Source organism: Passer domesticus, chromosome 2 (assembly GCF_036417665.1).
Source record: "Passer domesticus isolate bPasDom1 chromosome 2, bPasDom1.hap1, whole genome shotgun sequence".
Lineage (NCBI taxonomy): Eukaryota > Metazoa > Chordata > Aves > Passeriformes > Passeridae > Passer > Passer domesticus.
Genome location: NC_087475.1, coordinates 122,873,352 through 122,894,265, shown reverse-complemented (window position 1 = coordinate 122,894,265; position 20,914 = coordinate 122,873,352). Strand labels below are relative to the sequence as shown.

General features: G+C 45.3%; 1 long non-coding RNA gene across 4 annotated transcripts in view; it reads left to right on the top strand.

Moving 5' to 3' along the window:
* The window catches only part of LOC135295015 (uncharacterized), a 30,270-nt gene extending 9,954 nt beyond the window's left edge, over positions 1-20,316 (top strand). The window contains exons 3-6 of one of the 4 annotated variants that reach the window (XR_010357063.1): positions 4,412-4,622; positions 6,483-6,660; positions 14,979-15,077; positions 16,991-20,316. This is a non-coding gene — a long non-coding RNA (uncharacterized LOC135295015). Of the gene's footprint in view, positions 1-4,411; positions 4,623-6,482; positions 10,956-14,978 lie in introns of all 4 variants that reach the window. The other 3 variants (XR_010357061.1, XR_010357060.1, XR_010357062.1) reach the window with 3 other exon arrangements.
* Positions 20,317-20,914: the final 598 nt, after the last annotated feature.

Here is a 20,914-nt window from a genome sequence, read left to right as displayed (position 1 = left end):
CTTGTAGCATGTGTAACAGATGAGGGATGTGGAGAAAAATCGAGCAGAGAAAGTGATGGATGCAGAGAGGCTGAAAATAGTGACTGTCTTGTTCCCACCTGTATCAGGAGGATTGAGGTGAAGTGTTTGAAAAACAAAGACAAATCAGTTTATCCTCCTAAATGAGCCACAATCAAAGAGACATCCATGGACACTGATGGCCAAAATGGCTAATGTGGGCAAAAGGATGGATTCTTTTCAGCTGTGCAGCATCAGCCTCGGGGATGAGAGTGCATGATACCTTGTGCACACCAAGAGTCCAGCATGTTTCAGGGTAGGGCTGTATATGCAGGTGAATCACAAACATTCCTGTTTTGTGCTGGGGTTAGGATTTGGCAGGGCAGGCTGACTGGGCTGTAGCTCCAGAGGGCTGCCCTCGAGGCTCCCTGCAGCTCTTCCCTGAGGCATGGCAGTGGTCACAGTGCAAAGGTGATGCTGAGCTGGGAGGGAAGGTGAGTGCTCCCCCCAGCAGGTGAAACCATCAGCTAGCATGTGGGACCCATCTGATTTCTTCACAAAAGAGGGCTGAGGTGCTGGGCTGTGCCACCCACAGCAGTGGGGAAAGAAGCAGAGGAGATTGGGGTTTACATTGAAATGTCTGCTAATTCTTGCCTCCCCATCTATTCACTGGCACCCAGGACTGAGGTTTTGTCTTCCACCTGCACCAGGGGTGCAGAATCTCTTTGCCTCATAGCTTCTACTGCTTAGTGCTGTTGTCTGCAGGACAAACACAGCCCACAAAAGTTGTGCCTTGGCAACTAATGGGGTAAAAATGCAAGGTGGAAATAGCTTGTCTCAGAGACACACACATTCATACTGCTGGAAAGGAGCTGCTTCTCACCTAGGATCTTAAAGCAGTGGGACTGCAAACAGCATTTGGTCCCTTGCACAGGTCGTCTTCGCTCCTCCAGAGCAAGGCAGGGGGACTCATCTCTCATCATGGGCACTCGTGGCACCACTCAGTAAAATTCTTCTAGGATGTTTAGTTAAATCACTCAAGCAAGACAAGCCTCTGCCTCTGATACAGTTAGGAAATGTGACCTAGTTAAGCCCAGACGTTTTTGAGTGCGATGAAATGGAAGCGACTTGCGCGCGCTGAAAATTGACACCAGAAATAGAGCGCTTGCTGCTCGCCTGGCCGGCAGAGCCCCGAGCCCACACCCTGTTTGGTGGGTCCTGCACGGGGCAGGACCCTGCCACAGCAGCCCTGTCCCAGCCCTGTCCTTCTCTGCACTGTCACTGTCCCACCAGGCACCAGGGACCCCCACAGCCCCAGCCGTTCCCCCTCTGCGCCTCGCTCTCCTCCATGAAATCCAATTAAAGGGTGAAATGAATTTTGGAGTCACTGCTACAGGCTGTGCATGTCTGTGCATGGAGGAGGGGGTGGAAAAGGCCTGTCTGCTGGTGCTGCAGCAGCAGAGAACTGGCTCTGGTCTCGTTTTAAGCCCAGCCCCACTGAAAAGCTGCTGCCGCAGCTGCGAGGGAACTATAAACGCACCATGCAATAACGTTATCGCTTTGATGGATGCTGGAGAGGGTTTGAATGCCTTTTCTTTTTTTTTCTTTTACACTGTGGCCTTGTACCTTGCAGCTTCCCTTGCTGTAATGTGCCGGTTTCTTTTGTAACTCAAATCCTGCCCCCTCCTCTCTTTTAATCGGCATAATACCTTCTTTTGCTGCCCCCTTCCTACAGGAAAAAAGAAATGCTCTACTATTTGGGGGGGGGGGGAAGCCTTTGTCCTATCGTCTTGCTGTGCCCAGAGCAAGTTTGTCTCTCTAACACAGACTGGCACAGAGGTGTCCAGAAAGGAACACCAATGCAGGCTTGTCCAATTGCCTGGAGCTCTTCTCTTGAAGAGGAACTGGCCTCATGGGGACTGCAGGCTCCTTGGGAGGGAAAACAAACTTCTTGGTGCTGAAGTCATTGGTTTTGGCATTTTCTTTCTCAGAAACAGTTTCCTTTTTGACAGAGCTACGCTTGGGGCAGTCCACTCAAACGCACTGCTGATGTCTTGGACCCTCCAAGGGGCTGACACAAGAGCTTTAGGAGTGCACCACAGTGATGTGACCTCAATTTGCCATTTTAGGAGGGTTCTGCAAATGGCTGGACAGGCTGATGCAATGGGTCCTTTCCCAGAAGGTTCCCCTCCATCCTCCCTCATTTCTCAGCAGCTTTCCTCCATCCCTCCCTCCCTCCCTGCCCTGTGTTTTCCCCTGTGCACCCTCGGGCTGTGGATCTCACTCCTGCCAATTCGGACAGAGGCAAAAAGCACAGAGGGGATTGCAAAGCAATCAGGTTCAGAGGAGAAAACTCCCTGAAGGCTGTGAACGTTGCAGGCACAGCCTCTGGCTCAGGGAGTTGCTGCGCTGTGGGGTGCCAGAGGCTGGGAGGGTCCTCTGGGGAAAGTCACACTCCAAGCTTGTGGTGGCTTTTCTGCACTTTTTCCTTGGACATCTGCTGCTGGCCGCTGCTGCAGACAGTGTTCCAAGCTGGATGCCCACCAGTCTGGTGAAGGGTGGTCCTTATTACACCCTGCACTTCTGTAGTTCTCTGATTTTGTTCGTCCTCCTTATTCCATCTCTCTGGCTGTTTTGCTGATAGGAAGACTTTTTCTCTTTCCCACTTGGCTCTGGCCCTGTTCTCATCTTAGACAATTTGTCTCAATGCTCAGGCCTTGCTTGGCTTCAGCTGTGGGTGACTCATTCCCTGTGCCTTGCCTCAGTCCCACCTCTTGGCTGTCTCTTGGACATCTGCTGTGCACTGCATCATTCAGACACAGCCCGCCTGCCGACACTGCTCTGTGCCCTCACACAGCCCCTTGGCAGCAGAAATTTGCCTTCCCTGGAGAGCTGAGGCCTCTCCAAGAGCACAGTGGGCTCTCCAGTGGATAGCATCAACAACTAGGCATTAGTACAGTTCTCTCCTTAGCCTAAAGATAACTTTATTTCCCAACCAGCCTGGAGCTGCAAGTGCAGGAGAAGGATTGAGCAGCACAAGCTCCCGCTGTGCTCACCAGGCTGTCCCTGGGTACCCAGTTAAATGAATTTTGAGCTCAATGTGTGTAAAAAGCCATGTGCAGCCAGAGACCTGCTTGCATTGCTGCCCCATGGCTCCCTCCCTACTCTTACACCCATGTCTGGAACGTGCCTCGCTCAGCACGCTCTGCCTGCCTCTCTGTCCTTATTGCCTGCCCTGCTGCAGGGCAGCACAAATTCTGTGATGAATTCCCTTCTCATGGGAGAAGAAGGAGGAGGAGAGCTGTTTTGCACAACCTGAGGCCCTGTGGAGAAGGGCTGCCTCATCTCAGTTTGTTTCACAAACTGGGCTCCCCAGAGACCCCAGTTCCTCAGGGGCACAGAGAGCTCATTGTAGAGGGATGCATTTGTGCCCAAAAAGATGGAGTAAGAGTAGGATTCCCTTTAGTCCAAGTTTGCTTCCATGTAGGCTTTAGGAGTAAGATGTTGCTGGTTGTCAAGGGTATAAAATCTAACAAAAGTAGAAGGTTGAATTTCAGGCCAGTATCATTAGCCTAGACAAAATTTGGTGAATGTGTTCTCTTTGTTCCCTCCTCTCCTAAAATGAATTCAGACCAGGCCAGTGCTCCCTTCTTGGTGAGGGATTTCTGAGGTTCTGACTCCATGGAAAGTTTGACTGGTGTGGGTGTGTGGCCAGTTTTTGAAGTCAGCATTTGTTGAGGGTTTACTCAGTGCTTGGAATATAAAACTGAACAAAGCATATACATTCAGTTGCTGTGCTAAGAGTGAGGGCTTTATGTGTGTGCTGTTCAAACACACAGGAGGTTCTCTGCTGCTGCAAACCCAAACCAATTGGCTGAATTAAATACAAAGATATGCACTTAAGAAATTCCCGCGCAGGTTTGCAGTTGAATAACAACTGTGCTGAGAGGAGACAAAACCCAGGTGCATTTCCAAGTGAAAACTTCCACAGCTACTTAATGTCAACAATAATAATTCCTGTTATAGGTGCCTTTCACCTTGAAGCCTCTACAAAGGCTTTGTGGGTCTGTGTGTACATTTGATCGTTTGCCCAGCAATGAAGGGGAGGCTCTGCTGTGGGGGATGTAGCAGCCGTACTCTGTTATCTACAGTGCCCTTGGGCTCCTTCTCGTTTCTGAGCACACAACAGCAGTGTTGTTAGCTCTCTAATTTTTTCCTCCAATCTCCTTCCCCTGCGTTTCTCCTCCACATCCCTCCTTGCATCCCTTGCTCCCACTCTTGCCCTTCTGTGCTGCATTTCCTGTTCCTGGGCAGCCCTCCCTCCTCTCATCTGTGAGTGCACTATCGCTCTGCCTTGGCAGTCCTCTGCAGAACTGTCCTCCTAAAGCACTCCCCCTTCTTTCCTCTCCTCCAGACTCCTCTGAACTTGAACTCTTGAATATTGGTTGGATTTGCATGCCATGCCTGTTCTAAATTGCGTGCAGCCTGGGACAGCAAAGATGTTTTATCTAGGGTGACAAATTGCTGTGTAAAGTTACAGCGAGACATGAAGAGAACAACCACCCTAATGGTACTGCAATCTGGGAGACACAATGTGCCGCGGAGAAGAGGCAAAGAAAACAAAGGTCAGTGGTGTTCTATTAAGTCTGAAAGCAAAGAAATGTACATAAAAGGTGTCTTTATCTAATGCTTTGCATCCAGATGCTTTCTGAGATCATCTGCCCAGAGTCTCCTGTTACAGGCAGAGGAAGGACAAACTTCCTTGTCCTACAGGGGTGCTCAGAGCATACTGATGGTAAGAACTACCTAGCAAACTTCCTCCAGGTTGAGGCTGAGGTTCCCACCTGCCGATTCCACCCATGGTTCCATTTAAGCTGCTTTAAGTGAGGACTTCAATGTCACATGCCTAAACTCACCCAGCTGATCCTCTGCCAAACCTGCTCCATTTAATTTTTGCTTCTGGGCCGGGCTTCTTCATATTTCAGATGATCTTACAAAAGTGAGTACTGCATGAAGTGCTGGGCAGTTAGCAAGCAAGCTGCCCTGAGCTGCTGCTCATCACCTGACACTTGCACATCATGGTTTTCTACCCTTCTCCAAGCCCAAGCTTCATCTCTAGCTCTTCAACACAGAGGAGAGTCACAAAAATACACCAAAAAAGTAATTTGCCCATGCTGCACCTTGCATTACAGGAAGCCTTTATGTGCAATGCCTCACTTCTGCATGAAAACGTTTGGATAATGTGTGATCTCTCTCCACCCTGGGCAGGAGCAGAGCTGATCTCAGTGCAAAGGGAAGCTTGGAGCCTTTGGCCCATTTCTCCACAGACATGCTGGATGGTCTGACTCATGTGGGATGTGTCCATTAGAAACAGGCTTGGGATTGTCCTCAGCAATTTTTTCAATAAAATGGGCCAGAAACTACCCAGGGGGAACAGCACCAGGCCTTGGCTCTGAGTTCTTCTAGTCAGCAAAATAAGAAAAAACCATTTTTTTTTGGTTATTCAGCTACTCAAAGGTAGCTGAATACCATCAGTGTGAAACCTTAGGCTGTTGAACAAGATAGGCACATGAGGACAGTGGAAAATAGGGACAAAAAGGGACCTTTTGGACAACATTGTCCAATCCCCTGCTGCTTGGGGTAGCTGTGGTAAGGAACTGCCTCGCTTCTGCATTAAAACAAGTTGGGTTTTTTGTCGCCATAAAACCTCCTGCAAGTCAATCCCAGAGATGCACTTCTTGGACAGTCAGGTCCTTCTTCTAATTTCCAGCTGAAATGTATTCCTGGCAAATTTATAGGCACTTGTTCTTCTGCCAGCACTGCCCTTTCACTCAAATAGCTCTTCTCTCTTCCTGGTACTTCCCTCCAGGGTATTTGTAAGCAACAAATATATCTTTTTCCAGCCTGCATTTTGCTAGACTCAAGAAATCAAGCTCATTTAGTCTCTTCTTATGGAAGAAAGCTCTCTCCTCCCAGGCCATGACAAGAGAGAAAGGCACAAAAAAAGGCAATTTTAAATTAATTCATCTTTTATATGGACATACAATATTCTGTACTTCTGTGATGGCATTAAAATCTTGCTATTTCTATTAGAAATCCCTCATCTGACATGTCTTAGGCTCACATTTGTCTTTCTCACATCTGCATGCTACTGCCAGCTTACAGACATTTGATCAGCTCGTGCGCTCAGGTCTTTCTCCTCCTCTGTCACTTCCAACTGATGAGCTCCCAGCTGGTAGCAGAAATTCTCATTATTACTCCCTCGGGGCACGACCTTGCATTTTGTACTATTAAATCTGATGCCATCTCTATTGCTTCTGTCCCTTTTTCGTAGGAAAACAGCTCTGATTAGTCACCATATAATGCCTTAGAGACCTAAAGACATATTCACTATATTTTTATTTTTAGAAACTGTTTGCTGTTTCAGTATTTTCATTCAATGAATGATGCTGATGTCTCTCTGTATTACCACTTCTCTCTAACAGAAACTCCAGGCTGATGTGCAGAAGGGCAGGAAAAAATTGCCTTCCAGATGAAATATGTGGCAAGAAAAGCTATATTTCCAAACAATTTCAAAGAAATAATTTTGTAAGTTATTTGTCACTCTGCTGCACAAAATGATCAGACACACTGTCCAATCAACAGCAAACCAGAAACTAACAGGTATGAAAATGTTCTGTTTTATCTAACTATTTTTCCAGTGATCCAGATTTACTGTGAGTAAATTTACTGCGTCTCACTGCTGGGATGCAGCTCTCATCTACAGAGCTGTCACAGTGATGGCTCCCAGCACTTTGGGTTTTAACCATTAAAACTATTTTTATGATGTTCAAAATACTTCAGAAACAACTGCTGTTATTGCCTAATTTTTGCGCCTAATTACTGTGGCAGTGGGCAGTTTATGAAGATCTGTGATGGTGATGAGAATTCATTTACTCTAACCTCTCATTTTCAATTACAAATAATGCTGTGTGGAGATCATTTTACCCAGAGAAGGTCTGGTGTAATTCAAAACACCCCCCACATCCTTAGGATGCTGCAGCCACTCTGAAGTGTCTGACACTACTGGTGCTTTATGGAAAAATGTATTTCAGAAAATAGCTGGGGAGAGGTGCCCACAGAGGTACTGCAGAATTTTATTTCCCACGCCTAGGCTGTCTGGTGGATGTTTGTGAGGTGTTTCACAGGGCTGTGAGCTCTTTGATGGCTTTGGAGGTGTTTGAGCAGCACCCAAAGCCATGGGGCTTTCTGGCCTGAGGGGACCTCTGCAAAGTTCATCTGTGCAAGTGAATATTGAGAATACTGGTCTGGTATCAAAATCAAAGGCATTTTCAATTTGTTCTTCTCACACAAATGAGGTGCATTCCAGAGGCACACGATGATTTGCCATGGAGGTCATCAGATGGCCAAAACCTGTTTCTCTTGAAAGAACCAAATTTCCTTTCCACACTGTATTCTGCCTGTGCTCTGGGGATGCCTCCTGTGTTGGGATGCTGTGGGGAAAATGTGTCTGGGGGGGAAGCTTGCTGTGTGCCCATGATACAGGCTTTGGTAGCATCTGCATGACCTGCTCAAAGCATCAGGACCTCTGTGCACCCTTTCAAGCTGTGCATCATGGGCTTGTGCCAGCAAAGATTGTATTTCTTGCCTTGTCCAGACATGCTAATGAGGCACTCTGACAGGGCATACCTTTAGAGATGTGAAAGAAAATAGCAGAGGGAGATGGAAGGCAAAGCATCATTTTGGAAGCATGAGAACTTCTGAAACATTAATCTGGTGAATAACTCCCTGCCAAGAGAATTTCACTAAACCACTGATCTGAATCATGTCACAGATGGCATCGTCTTCCAAAGTGTTAGCAAAACACAGGGCTCAACCTTCAGTGCCCCTGCATTGCTATTTCTGATCCAGCACAACAACACGCCTGCAAAAGACAGAGCTTTTAATAACTGCAAGTCAGGAAAAAAAAAATAACCAGCCCTGTTTGGGATCTGAATAGCTGCCTTGCAGAAGGAGAATTGCCCATTTTGCTCAGTGCAGCAGTGAAGATGGGCTCAGAGCATACAGAGTACCACATGCTCTGATAGACTGCGAGATCCGCCACGGCGCGTTTTTATAAATGTAAAATCTCGACTGGCATTTCCGAGTGGGAGGTGCTAGGCTTGATAAAGTAGGACCAGTCATGGCACAAATGAAAGAGGAGGAAGGGATTGCGTGTCAGCCAGCAGCCTCCATTTATGGCTTTTCATGGCTGCAAGAAGAATTTAGGCTTGAATCATTGTTTTAAATACTAAAACCAGCATGAGCTGATGCCAGGATGGATAAATAGTAGTGCTCCTGGGCATGTAGTCTCTGGTGCCAGAAGCTACATCTGTATTATGTCAGCCAATGACCTTTTCAGCACCTGAATTTAGGTGCCCATCCTGGCTGTGTATCACCTGCTCAATCAGAAGAGATTAGTGGTCTCCACCTCCTTACCCCTGATTTCCATGCAGGAGGACATGCTAGCTCCAGGTCATATCCATGGGTGGGAGCTCATTTGGGCGGCTAGGACCCTGAGGAGAGCCACAGCACACATCCAAGGCATGCAGCACCTCTCCCAGGCACCTGGAGCCTGGCAGCCTGACCTCAGCTGGAGTTTCACAGGAACAAGAGCTGAGATTTCCTCACCCTGCTTTCCCAAGGAGGGACAGGCCTCCCAAGGGACTGGTACCTGTCTCTGGAGCTTTGCCCTGTCATCTCCTGAGCTACCACTGAGAAATCTTTACAAAGGATGGTCAGCTTCTGTCAGACATCTTTCTAACCACCACCACCACCCCTGCTAGGAAAAAGATGTTAAAAGCACAGTGCTAAAGATTGTGAAAGCATGCCCTCCACAAGGAGGAAGACGGTGGAGGAGAGCCAGAATGATGGTGGCCTTGTGCAATCTGATTTTGGGCCCCATGAGTGTCCAACTTGCCTGCTCCTTTAGCCCCTGGAGCCCTGCCTCTCTTAGTGCACAGACTGCAGCTGTGGAGGGGTGAACAGCAAAGCATGAGGACAGAGGGGGCTGCTGCCAGCTGACCTCTGCTCCTTTCTTTGGAGGAGATGGAAAGTGTGTAACAGTTGATGTGGAGGCTGAAAGAAGGTCCTGTCTCACTGAGAAGACACCAAGGTTCTGTCCCAGAGAACTGGACTTTCTCCCTGCCTGTGGTGACATGTACCTGTGGGATATCATGGACATCATTAAGATTTGTAGGTAATCACTGCCTCTGTGTGCTCTCATTGCCCAGTGCCCATCTTGAAATCAAAGGGGTGCAGTGACAGAAATCAGCAAGAGCCCTGATTCTCCATGCACTGTGCCAGTATGCTGGTCTTTGGGTAGGCAGACCCTGGGCAGCACAAAGGGGGTGTCAGAAATAGTTGCTTTTTCTCACCAGGTGAGCTGGTGATTATAAATGCAGGAGTTGCTGTAAGCACTTCAGCGTTACAATGGCATTCTAGAAGAACATAAGAGGAAATTAATAGGACCAGAGTAACCAGATTTGAATAGCATGTCTTACAAAAGGCTGAGGAATCCATCAGCCCTAGGCAAGACCTCTCACAAAGATGTCAGCCCAGCCAGTTAAAGTCAGGCAGCGTTAGAAGAAACTGAAGGTAATGCCAACCTGCATAACAGACACTGCTGCCACCTATCACAGTAATGAGAGTTCATAAAGAAAAGCCCATCTCAGTGCCTTCCAGAAGGATTTCCTTTAGCAGACAGCTGGGCACCTGGGCTGATTAAACACAGATACAAGTTTGAACAACTGGAACAGCCTATCATGTTTTGTTGCACCCAGGCAGTTCAAGATGCAGCAAACACATCCAGTCCATTTTTAGCTCAGCTCTGAATGTATGCACCCTGTGAGACAGCTAAACATTTAGTCCCTGCAATGAACACAGTGCATCACACAACACATCAGAAATCCTTCCATGGGAATGGGCACCCTGGGTGGGAACAGCATCCTGCAACCTCTGCCATGAGACAGCAAGAGGCAGTATGCACAGATTGGCTGTCACCCCATCCTGCAGGCTGATGGAGAAAAGCAGGACAGTGCCACTTACTCTTGGTTAGAAGACAGGAGCTGCCACAGGGTTTCCTCTGTGCTGAAGGAGTACCTCAAAGCAGGACTTGGCCATGAGTGTGTCTACACTTGGATCTGCATTGCAGTACAGCTGTGATGCTTCCTGGCTGCCCAGAGCCTCAAGCACAGCCCTGTCCCTCCCAGCAATACGTTGGTGAGGTTCTAATACCTTTTCACTGGTTTGAAAATCAGCCACTGCCAGTCTCAGTTAAGGCACTGCCAGATGGAGTTGGGGCTGAGCTTGTGATTTTGATCTGCAATTGCCTGGTGACTTGTCGAAAGCAGTAAGAGTCACCAGGAAAAGAGCTGGAGTGAAACCTTGCAGACACTGGGCTTATAGGCAGGGAGCTCTTCAGACCTCACTTCTGCCCACAGAAAGATTTTGTTTGGCTCTCACAGTGATCTGGGTCCCAGTTCCCTCCCTCAGGACCCCACTGCCACCCTGACTAACCATGTAAATCTCAGCAAAACTGGCTTCTAACACCAAGCTTTTTGTAATGTCCTACTTTAGGGGCTCAAGCAACAGTGGGACAATCTAGGGAAAAGAGAGGGCCAGTGCAATTAAGTGAAGGGATACCAGAGGCAGGGAAGGTTTAAACTCCTCTCCTTGTGAATCTTTGTAAAGCTGGAACTGAGGCAAAGCCCTGATTCCTCAAATCACCCAACACCTGGAAGCTACTGGCAGGCTCACAGCACAGGCAAAATTATTCCAGTTTTACTGCTATTATCATCACCAGTCCTACCAAACAAGCAGTGATGGAAGAAAAGCATCATCCAAGGAATGGTGTCCACCATGCATTTGTACACAATATGGCTTTAATGTCACTCAAAGGCTAGCCTGACAAATAAAGGGTAAGTAAATATCCTTTGAACTCAACTCAAAGTTTTCTGTTGACTTGAGTGGGCATTGGCTGAGGACCACAAGCTGCAGGAGGAAGTCTGAATCACTGTGGCTATCAAATTGGAGGTATGGATTTAGCAAAATCCCCATGCTGTGGTGTTCCCATTAATTTCTGATCTGAAGAGGAATTGCATGCTGGTCCATAACCCTCACACTTACCCACACCCTCCTGTCCCATTTGTAGGGAGTCACCCTTCTAGAACTATTTTCCTACTTGTAAAATGGCACCAGGTCATCAACTAGGGCACCAGCTCAGAATCTGACCTCTTTTAGATTTTTCCCCCTCCTTCACGTAAAAGAAATGGCAATCCTCACTAATTTTTAAAACTGGAAAAACTATCAGATCAGATTCAATTAGCCTCTTTCCACCCCTTGCACATGCCTGAAATAAAGCTTCTGTTATTGGAGTTTAGCTGACGATGCTTTTGTGCAAGGAAGGAAAGGCTCCAGTTAGTTTTTCTGTAACTGAAGCCATATGGAATTGAAACTTGTTGAATCAATAATGAAACATGTCTGTGTCACAGAGCAGTTTTGATTCCAAGACATACAATGGACTGTTTGCAAAGTCACACTGCTGGTTAAAACTATTTTTTTTAATGGACAAATAATATAGGGACTCAGCTGCTTAGGAGGATATGATCTAGTTGATTGCCTGAGAAAGTTAAAAAATTTCCCAACCAGCCTGAGGTTCTCTGTTGACTCGTTTTCATAAGACATTTAAGTACTGTGGCAAATGCTTGCCAGCCATTTAGGCAAGTAGCTTAAGACACATCAAGAAACACAAAGCAAAAATTATTCAAATGTCCTAATTTCCTATCCATCCTTCCCAACACATGCACAGTAGCTGCACTGAGAAGCAGGTGAGTTGCTAATGCAGATTAAGTTGTCCTTTGAGAAGCCACTGCAATTAATCCACCCAGTAACCCTCGAACAAAGAAACACTTCCGTGACACATCACTGTTTCCAGATTTGGAAAGGATTTGACAAATGCCAAACTGAACTTGCACAGCAAGTGAACTGTGGTGGAGAAAAGAGTGTGCAGCCTCCAGAGGAGGGCAGGGAGTACCTAAGAGGGTAAATAACCTACTTGCTCAATAGTAACATTTATTTTATTTTATTTAGATGCTTGGCAGTAAAGAAGGGTGTTGGAGGATGTCAGAGGTGGTTCAGAAAAAACTGCTGCTGACTAGAAATATCTTCACTTTCTGTTAGCATGCAGGTGGCATGCCCACAGCCACCTGAATTCTGACTATATTACAATATGAAGTATTCCCTCTCGTTTTGGTTCTCGGCCTCAATGTCATGCAGTTTTGTAACGTGAATGTAAAGTAGCATTTTGTGGAACTCAAAAAGCTTTGGTGATTCTTTTCAAAATGCTGAGCTTTTCTGAATGTCCTTTCTTGGCAGTGCTGGGCTGAGTCTGCCCTGACAACATCAGATTTCATAATCTCTTCCCTCCTACCAGTTCTGGGTATAAGGCAAACATAGAACCCCCGTGCTCTCCGAGCAGGAGGAATGTTACATGGTGGTGGACTCTGGGCTGGCAGCTCAGGTTTCCTCCTCAGGAACTGAGGGAGCAGATGCCTGGAGCTGGTTTTCTTTCTTTCCTCTCTGATTCAGTGTTGGGTAATTAAGGACTGAAAGGTTGCCTTAAGTGCAGCTTTGGGAATTGTATTTTTCTGCAGATGGTGTTCCCTCTTATCAGTTATTGCATTGCAATAGGGCCAAAAAATCCGATGCAGATATGATCCTCTCTTGAAAAGGTTTAGTATTGGAACACAATAACCATGGAGGCAGATAAGATAACTGGGATTGTGGTGCACTGTGGCACTGTAAATGGAAGTAACATGAGCCAGAGTGCACTGGAAAGAGACAGGCACTGGTGGCAAATCATTCAAATCCCAGCTCAGTGCCTCCAGCGCAGAATTTGAGTCCTGTAGAAAGGGAATCAAAACACCACAGGGGATGAAATCATTACTAACCAAAATAGCTGACATCATCCGTGGTTGTATGGGAACCTGCATGTTGGTAGGCGTATATATGTATGTATATATAAAAATTTCCTGGTGTGGATTTTCCATAGCAATTTTTCACTTCGGCAAAAATAAAAACCTCAACAAAACCCAAACAAATGAAGTGAAAAAAGAAAAGAGCGCAATGTCTCATAATAAGCTCTTTCTGTTGTGGCAGCAGCTGCAGTTTCTCCTCTCAGATTTCTTTTCTGTTATTACCCAGAAAGAATCAGCAGCTGCTTAGGAAATATTCCAGAAAGATTCATTGAGAAGTTTCTGGCTGTTTTTCACATATTAATCTGACAGAAGTAACGTCTTCAAGGAAGGGACTAACTCTCCTGGTCTTTGCCTGCTCCTCATAAATTAGTGGGTTCTGATAATGGGATTACCTAAAAGGAAATAACAGGAGGAAAAATAAAGAAATCACATGTCCTGGTGATGGGAGACAAGTAGGTTTTTTATGTCACGGGGGGGTGTGGGAATTGCTTAGATTATTTTAATGGTTGTGTTTGCATTGCTTCAAAAACTTTTGCACAACCCAACTGCTTCCCAAATGGGCGTATCCAGGGGTAACACCCATAAGAGGGATCTTTTGGAAAAGGCATAACACATGCTCCTGTGAAAGTAGGAGACCTTCAGGACATATTAACTCTGGAGTTGTTTCGGCGCTGTCATGCTCTGTGCTTTAGGACTGGAGCGTGCAGCCACCAGAGTCTGGATGGGGAAGCTGCTGGGGTGGAGCTGTGAGCAGGCATTCCCAGGGCTCAACTTCCCTTTTCTTTCTTGTGTGGCTTCTTTCAGCTGGGATGTCTCCTTGAGAAGAATGTTCCTCCCCTAAAGTGGATGCCTCAGGAGAGGCACAGCTGGTGCCTGACCCCATTCAGGGATCTGGCAACTGGTGCCTATTAAACAGGTCAAGGGATAGAGACAGGCAATCGTGTCAAGGCCCAGCATTCCCTCAAAATCTGGCTGGAAGCTGTCACCCTGAGCTTTTTCCCTGCCATTGCCCTGGATACACACAGGACAAATCACATTCCCATTGCCTGGTCTCTGGTGCATGAGGGCACAATTCAAATGTCATCTTTTGAATGATGTTTGCCCATCATTCAACATCAAAGTGCCTTTGCCCTTCCCCTGTCCTTCTGTGTCACAGGCAGCTCTGCCTCTGAGCTCACTCCTGGCAAAAATCCAAACCTCCTGTCAGCATCCAGAAGTGGAGACATGGATCTTCACAGAGCATTATGGAGCTTCCAAAGAGCATGGATCTTGCTTCATGGAAAACTCAATGAAAAAGTTGCTCCTTCTTCTTCTGCTGTCATTAGCAACTGGGGAAAAAAAAAAAACCCTTCAAACCCCCAAAAGTAGCATATGATTCTTCCCACAGAAGGACTGAGTAAAAGCAGTTTGGATTTGTGATGTCCAGCACTGCAAAACACTGTCCACTGAAGTATAGAAGCTGTTGGGAATGTGGGAGAGATAATTGGAGGTTAATAGAGCTTTTACTGCTGGCTGCCTGGCTGATTATTTCTATGAAAAAATCCTGACTTTTTTCCCTTTATTGAAGTGAGTTCATGATCATCTATATAAAAGAAAGCTGTATTCTGAGAACACATATGCATTTGCATATGGATGGTGTTCTCTTGGAAATTATTTGAATAAAAATAAAAGAAGAATGAAAACAGGAGTTTTCACTCAAGGGAAAAGTTAATGAACTCACTTCTCTTTCTTTCACTCCCTGATTAAATATTATGTTACCATTTTATCTTTGTGCATGAAGAGTAAAGCCCAATTCTGTATTTTGCCAGCTTCATTCATGAAGCTTTGTATTATTTTTACTGCAATAAAAAACTAAAAATTACTCTCTCCACACGAGAAGCAGAATGGAGAAGAGCAGTAATTCCCCACAGTATGGAGGAAGGAGAAAGTGAAAGACGAGACATCCTCTTTTGTTTGTTTGAATAGGCATGAGATGTGCTCCAACATGTGCTGGCAGGAGCAGTTGGAGAAGACCAGCTACAGAAGCTCATCAAGAAATGCAAAAGGCACAAACTGCTATCTAAGGTATCTGTGAGACCTTCCTTTCTGAAGAGGTTTTTTTCCTTTAATGCTCATTATTTCTGAGAGCCTGTGGGCTCTGTAGCAGATTGTACCGATGTTTTAAAGTTGACTACTTGATCATTCTAATTAGGATCCTGTGGATTTTCAGTGTTGCTAGTTAAGTGAATTTCAGTGCATTTGCAGTTATACCAGCTGAGTACCACTGGATTTCTTGGTGTGCAGTGGTCAGGTAGCTCAGCTGAGCCAGTGTTACTCACAGGGGGCACCACCTTCTTTGAGCTGGCAGCAGAAGCATCACAACATTTGATAAATAAGCCCACATTCGTATGCCAGAGTATGACTCCAGAATTTGCTTGGCATTTGATTAGCACTTCAGAAGGCTATTGCCATGGATTTGCCAGTCTCTGGATTCATGAAATTTGCTAGGAATTCCTATCTGAGACAGGAGAGCACCTGAAAACTAGTGCTATGTCAAAGCAACTTTGTGGGGAGTGTCCATCACCTGCTAAACATGGCAGGTTTTCAAACGTTCTTGAGAATAAACAGTGTTGATTTTAATCTAGAAAGGGATGCCTTATAGAGGCTTAGTGCCTGAATGCCTTGCAGTCTTTGATTGGTGCCGAGATGTAAGCAGAGGCAAGGTGAAATCTCAGAAGCAATATTCACATGCAAACCTTGTAATACACAGTGTTCTCAGGGCAGGGTGGGGGAATGTAAATTCCAAATATGTGTAAATGAAAAACAAACAAACATGAGAATGGGGAAAGGAGATTTAAAATGTAGAAGTGGACTCCTCTGTCCAAGGATTTCACCTGTGCTGCTGCTACTGGCCCATTGCTCTAGGTAGCAGGAGCAAGGCTTCTAGCTGCCAGTCGACCATTTTCTTTTTGATAATTATTCACATTGCTGTAGAAACGGAAATTATCTCTATTTTCTCACTTCCCAATTGAAAACTGTAATTGCAGCTGCTCCCTCCTCCTTGTTTGGAAGTTTTGCATGCAGAGAGTCATCAGCCAGGCTTGCCTTAAATCAAATCTTCCCATGCAGCCTGGGTTATAATCTAGTGAGCACAGCAGCTGCCTATTCGAAGCAAGGAGAAAAGCAGCACATTTCTCCAGCCACTGGCTAGGAAATTCTTGCTAAAAGAAAGGGGCTATGCCTTGTCTGATTCCTTTATGGAAACGTAAAGGAGTCAGCTTCCTGAGGGCTTTCACAGATATTGCTAATCATCTTAAATTGAAACAGGACTTCCAAAACCAGCATGTAAATCCCCGTAACACACCTTCAATTTCTGTCTCCAAGGCTACCCAGCTGTCCTGATCCTCCATGACAAGCTCTGGAAATGCAGTGATACTTCCTTTTCCACTCGTCCTTCCCTGCTCCTCAATCCCCCCTGCTCTGAAGTCATCTTGCTTGCATGAAACACCACTCCACAGCATGGTGGTGGGTGAGGAGCTGGCCTCAAAGCCCATGGGGAGTCTGAGTGGCAGGAAATGTACAGGCTCTCATCCCTTCCACCAACTGAGAAATGCTGTTTCCCTCAGGGATACAAGGAAATAGCCAGAGCCCCCATGCAGACTTGCCCAGCTTTGCTCACTCATCTGTGCAAGGGCTGGAGTGGAGGTGTCCTTAAAACAATGCTAATGGGATTTATTCACGCTGTTTTTATCAATCCTTCTTATTCTGCTAAAAGACATGCAGTTCATGAATAACAGCCACTACTCCCCAGTCACAGAAGTGCATTTTGAGGGACACAGTGTGTGTAGCCTCATTGAACATTTTCCAGTGACTTTATATGCACACACTGCGCTCTCACAGAGAGCCAAAATCTGCCCTCTTCTGAAGTCCCTTGGGTCTAAATTAGAGAGACTTTCATATATCGTGATTTGAATCTGAATGTGTTTCCTTGCTTGCAGTCCCTGCAGTCAGAGAGTAGGCAAGGGGACTTTGCTGTGGTTTACCTTGTGACTTCTGGGGCTTTTGGGGTGTCTTGAAGAACCACAGGATCAGCAGCCATCATTCTGCCAACACAGGAGCACCTTCTAACAGTGCCCATCTCCCAGGATGCAAGATTTGCCAAGGCACAGGTGTACGGAGCATCCCACAGAGAGCAGGAGCCCTCAGCTGCCAGCTCAGCTGAAGGTCTGCGGTGAGGTACAGCTTCTCTGAGTTACTTCTCTGACCATTATCCAAGACTCACAGAAGATGTGCTGGATGAGCTGATGAGCCTTTTGTACTGCAGATCTCCTCAAAACGCTGCAGGGTCAACAGCACAGTGCCAAACTAGAATCAATGAGGCCTTACGCAGACACTCAAGAATAACAAGTCAACCTGCAAGATTTGCAGGCAGACTCTAACAGCTTGTTATCTGATGTCCCCTGGGCACAAACACGGAGACATCTGCAGTTCTTGACCTTTTTTTTGTCTCTGCTGGCTCAATAGCTAGTTAGCTGGTCATTCGATGTGAAAACAAAACAGAGGAAAGGAGAGCAAATTGCAATAGGCAGAAGATGCCGAACTATTAGGATGCCAAAAGGACTGGAAATATATAAGTACAGAGGTTGCTTTGCTCTCCTTTATTATTTGTGCATTAAGCTCTCTGAGTTGGTTTTTGGAACTCTGTTAAAAGCAGGGTTTTCAATATGCCAGTTGTCACTGAACTTTTATGTTGGTTTTATTTTGCATGTATTTTGCATCTCTATTCTCTTTGCTTGGCACTGCAAGTTAGAAATTAACCTGAAAAACACACGTTGAGACTTCATTGACTTTCCCAGACTATTTTTTTTTTTTGTCTGAGAACACAAAGCTCTCTTCATAGCATCTCCTCTAGTCCCACCAAGGGGAGGGAAGATCCCCAGAAGACTGACTTCTGGATCCTACTTTGTACTGAGATCTCAGTTCCTTGGAATGCAGTGACTGCACTAGCTTATATGCACGGGGGGTGTGGAGCCTCCTTCCTGTTTCTAGGCTCTTGTTAATAAAGAGTGTGCCCACATTCTCAGACAGGGCCCTAATCACCAGCCTTAGCCTAATCTCTTAATTAATTCCTGTTAATGCAAATGGACTCGAAAAGATTCTTTTAGCCGTAGTGTTCAAGAAATTAGAAGTCCTTTTTTGAAGAGACAGTGTGTTTCTTCTTTCATGGTCTGGTATAATGACAGCACTGTCATGCTGTATGAGAAGGATTTCCCACTTCCTATGGTGCTCACTTATCATCCTTGGATTATAGATTATTTTAAATCAACTCAGGATAATGGGTGACAGCTCAGTGTGTATTATGTGTAGCATTCCAGTCTAGCATAGGCAGAGACCTCCTGGCCTCTTGTTTCCATAATTTCTGTGCCTCAGAACAGCCTAAAGTCAAGGTTGGGTTACACATCTTGTGTAATATGTGAAGTTCTGGGACCTGCCAAAGAAATGCACTGTTCCTGCTTCTGATTTAATCTGATTTATTCTCATCACATGGATGTCCTGCAATCAAGGTCAGAAAAGGATTTGAGCCTGTTTCTGATGTAGGAAGACAGCAGTCTCACAAGTGAAAAACACAAAGAAGAGCTAAGTTCAGATTGACCTTACTGAAAAAAAAGCAAGCTCCCAAAATGGAGTGCAACTGGTCAATATCATGAGAGTGAATCTGGACCAGGGTAAGAATTGTAGAATTGTACCTGCCCATGTTATAAGCAGAGACTCCCCTCTCTCGTGACTTCAATTTTCCCTAGGAGAATCCATATAAAAACAAATAAATGCCAAGAGAAATGTTTCTATTGTTTTCCTTCTCTGTATCTAATGAAATCTGTTCCTTTAAAACAGAGCAATATCCTCCCCTATGATTTTTTGCAGTCACATCGCAGAAAGAGAGAAAACCTGAAAGCAAAATTGACTCCTTTTGATTTCTCCTAGTTCAAGAGAGGAGACATGCCAGTGGGAAGGAGAATAAAAATCACACTGAGTAAATCAGGATTTTAAACTGCCTCTAATGATCAACAGCAATTATACAAATATTTATTTCTGGTTTTATAGTTTATTTGTGTTAAGGCTGACAGCAGATTTTAAATTTGATATTCAGTCTTCCTTATTAAAAAAAAGGCATCTTTTAGATTGGTTATTTAATTATTTACTTCTGTAGGAGTTCAGAGTGTAAGTTGTTGGGGGGATAATTTTGTCATGTATTTTCTGCTCCTTAATTCTTTGGTTACTTAGGTACTACAGATCAAATCCCGTCTGCACTCAAGTTGACAAGAAAATGTCCAGTAGTTTGAAGAGGGTGTTGATTTTATCCTTACTGTTCCTGCCCTAGTGGGAGCTGCCATAACATCTAACATCAGATCTTTAACATCTCTCCAGCGCTTTGAAGTGCAGCCCCTCATATTTCATTCACCATTTCAACCAAGAAGCAACAGAGGGACTGCAGCCCTGCTGCTGGAAGTGCAGGAGGGAGGCGGGAGGTAGGAGGATGTGTCATTTATTGCTTAACAGGTTGGATAACCTTTTTGCATGTGGCTTGCTCATGTGGCGACAGCGACATGATGTGCAACCCACAGCCACAGGCAGCTTTTTGCAACCTGCCTGTTTTGCAGCTATTATGGCTCTAACCCGTGAGACCATCAGTCATCTAGAGAGATGCTGGTAAATCTGTGCATATGCACGGAAATATCACGACACATGGGGGTTTTCTTTGTGTGTTTAGTGCTCAAAAGTTCCAACAAATTTCAACAAGAGCTCAACACATAGTGTGTCTATGAGAGCTTAAGTAGTTAGGAGCCCAAGCTCAGGCAGTCAGATTTGAAAAATCTAGTCAGTCTTAGAAAGATGTGCTCTGTTGAAAGGAATCTAGTCTAAAGATGTTCATGAAGCTTGAGTTTATGTTGTAAAGAAACCTGTAGCGTGTGGTGTGCTTTTTACTTTTCCTGGATTTCATTATGCCTTCCTGCCTCACAGAACAGCTGTAACATTAAACCCATTGAAATTTGTAAAGTGCTTAGAAATCCACTGAAGGGAAACTGTAGAGGAGTAAAAGGTACTCAATTTTCATTGCTGTTCTATCAAGCAAGAGAGTTTCCAGAGTGTCTTAATAATAAATAAGAATAAATAACTGCAAGTGTAGAATCTATTCTATGCTCATTAATAGGTACCTTTGGGTCTGTGGTTGAGGAGAATTTCTTTTAAGGAGAAGGTATAGATTAGAGTATAGATTTGAAGATTGGAATTCAGATTTCAATATCTTCACTGCCATGTCTTGAAGCATTGGGGTGTGCTTTAGCAGCGTGTGAACATTATCCAGGTCTACCAGAATTTGAATAATTGTGGCAGATTTTTTGACCATTTTCTCCTGTCAGATTTCAACTAGATTTTCAAATAAATCATTCACCAATATTTTTTCCTCATGGTTTGGTTAGCTCAAGAGCCAGCTGAACAATATTCATCAAATAAATTACTCACATTTTCCTCATCAATCTGCAAATAATTTATTCACAAATATTTTTACATGAGGCAGCCAGCTCTAGCCAGGACAAATCAAGGTAATTTCCTACGCTTTTGATCACATGCCAGTAGGACTTTATCTTGGACAGCTCAATAGAGACAGGTTTTAATGCATAATACATAAATGGCTAAGCTGAGTTTTTCACAGTTCTTTGTGAACTCTCTACTATTGCCCATATTTCTGTTCAACTGCTAAAGGGGAATGACAGGGGGGCATATATTTTCCATCCAGGTACGCTCAGAAACATTTCACAAAGCCGAGCGTGGGGCTCACGTCAGCCACAGCCGAGATGGGGCAGCCCTTTGGCTGGAACACGCGCTCTGTTCACTGGAGCAAGGCAAAATTTAACAAGAGTTGA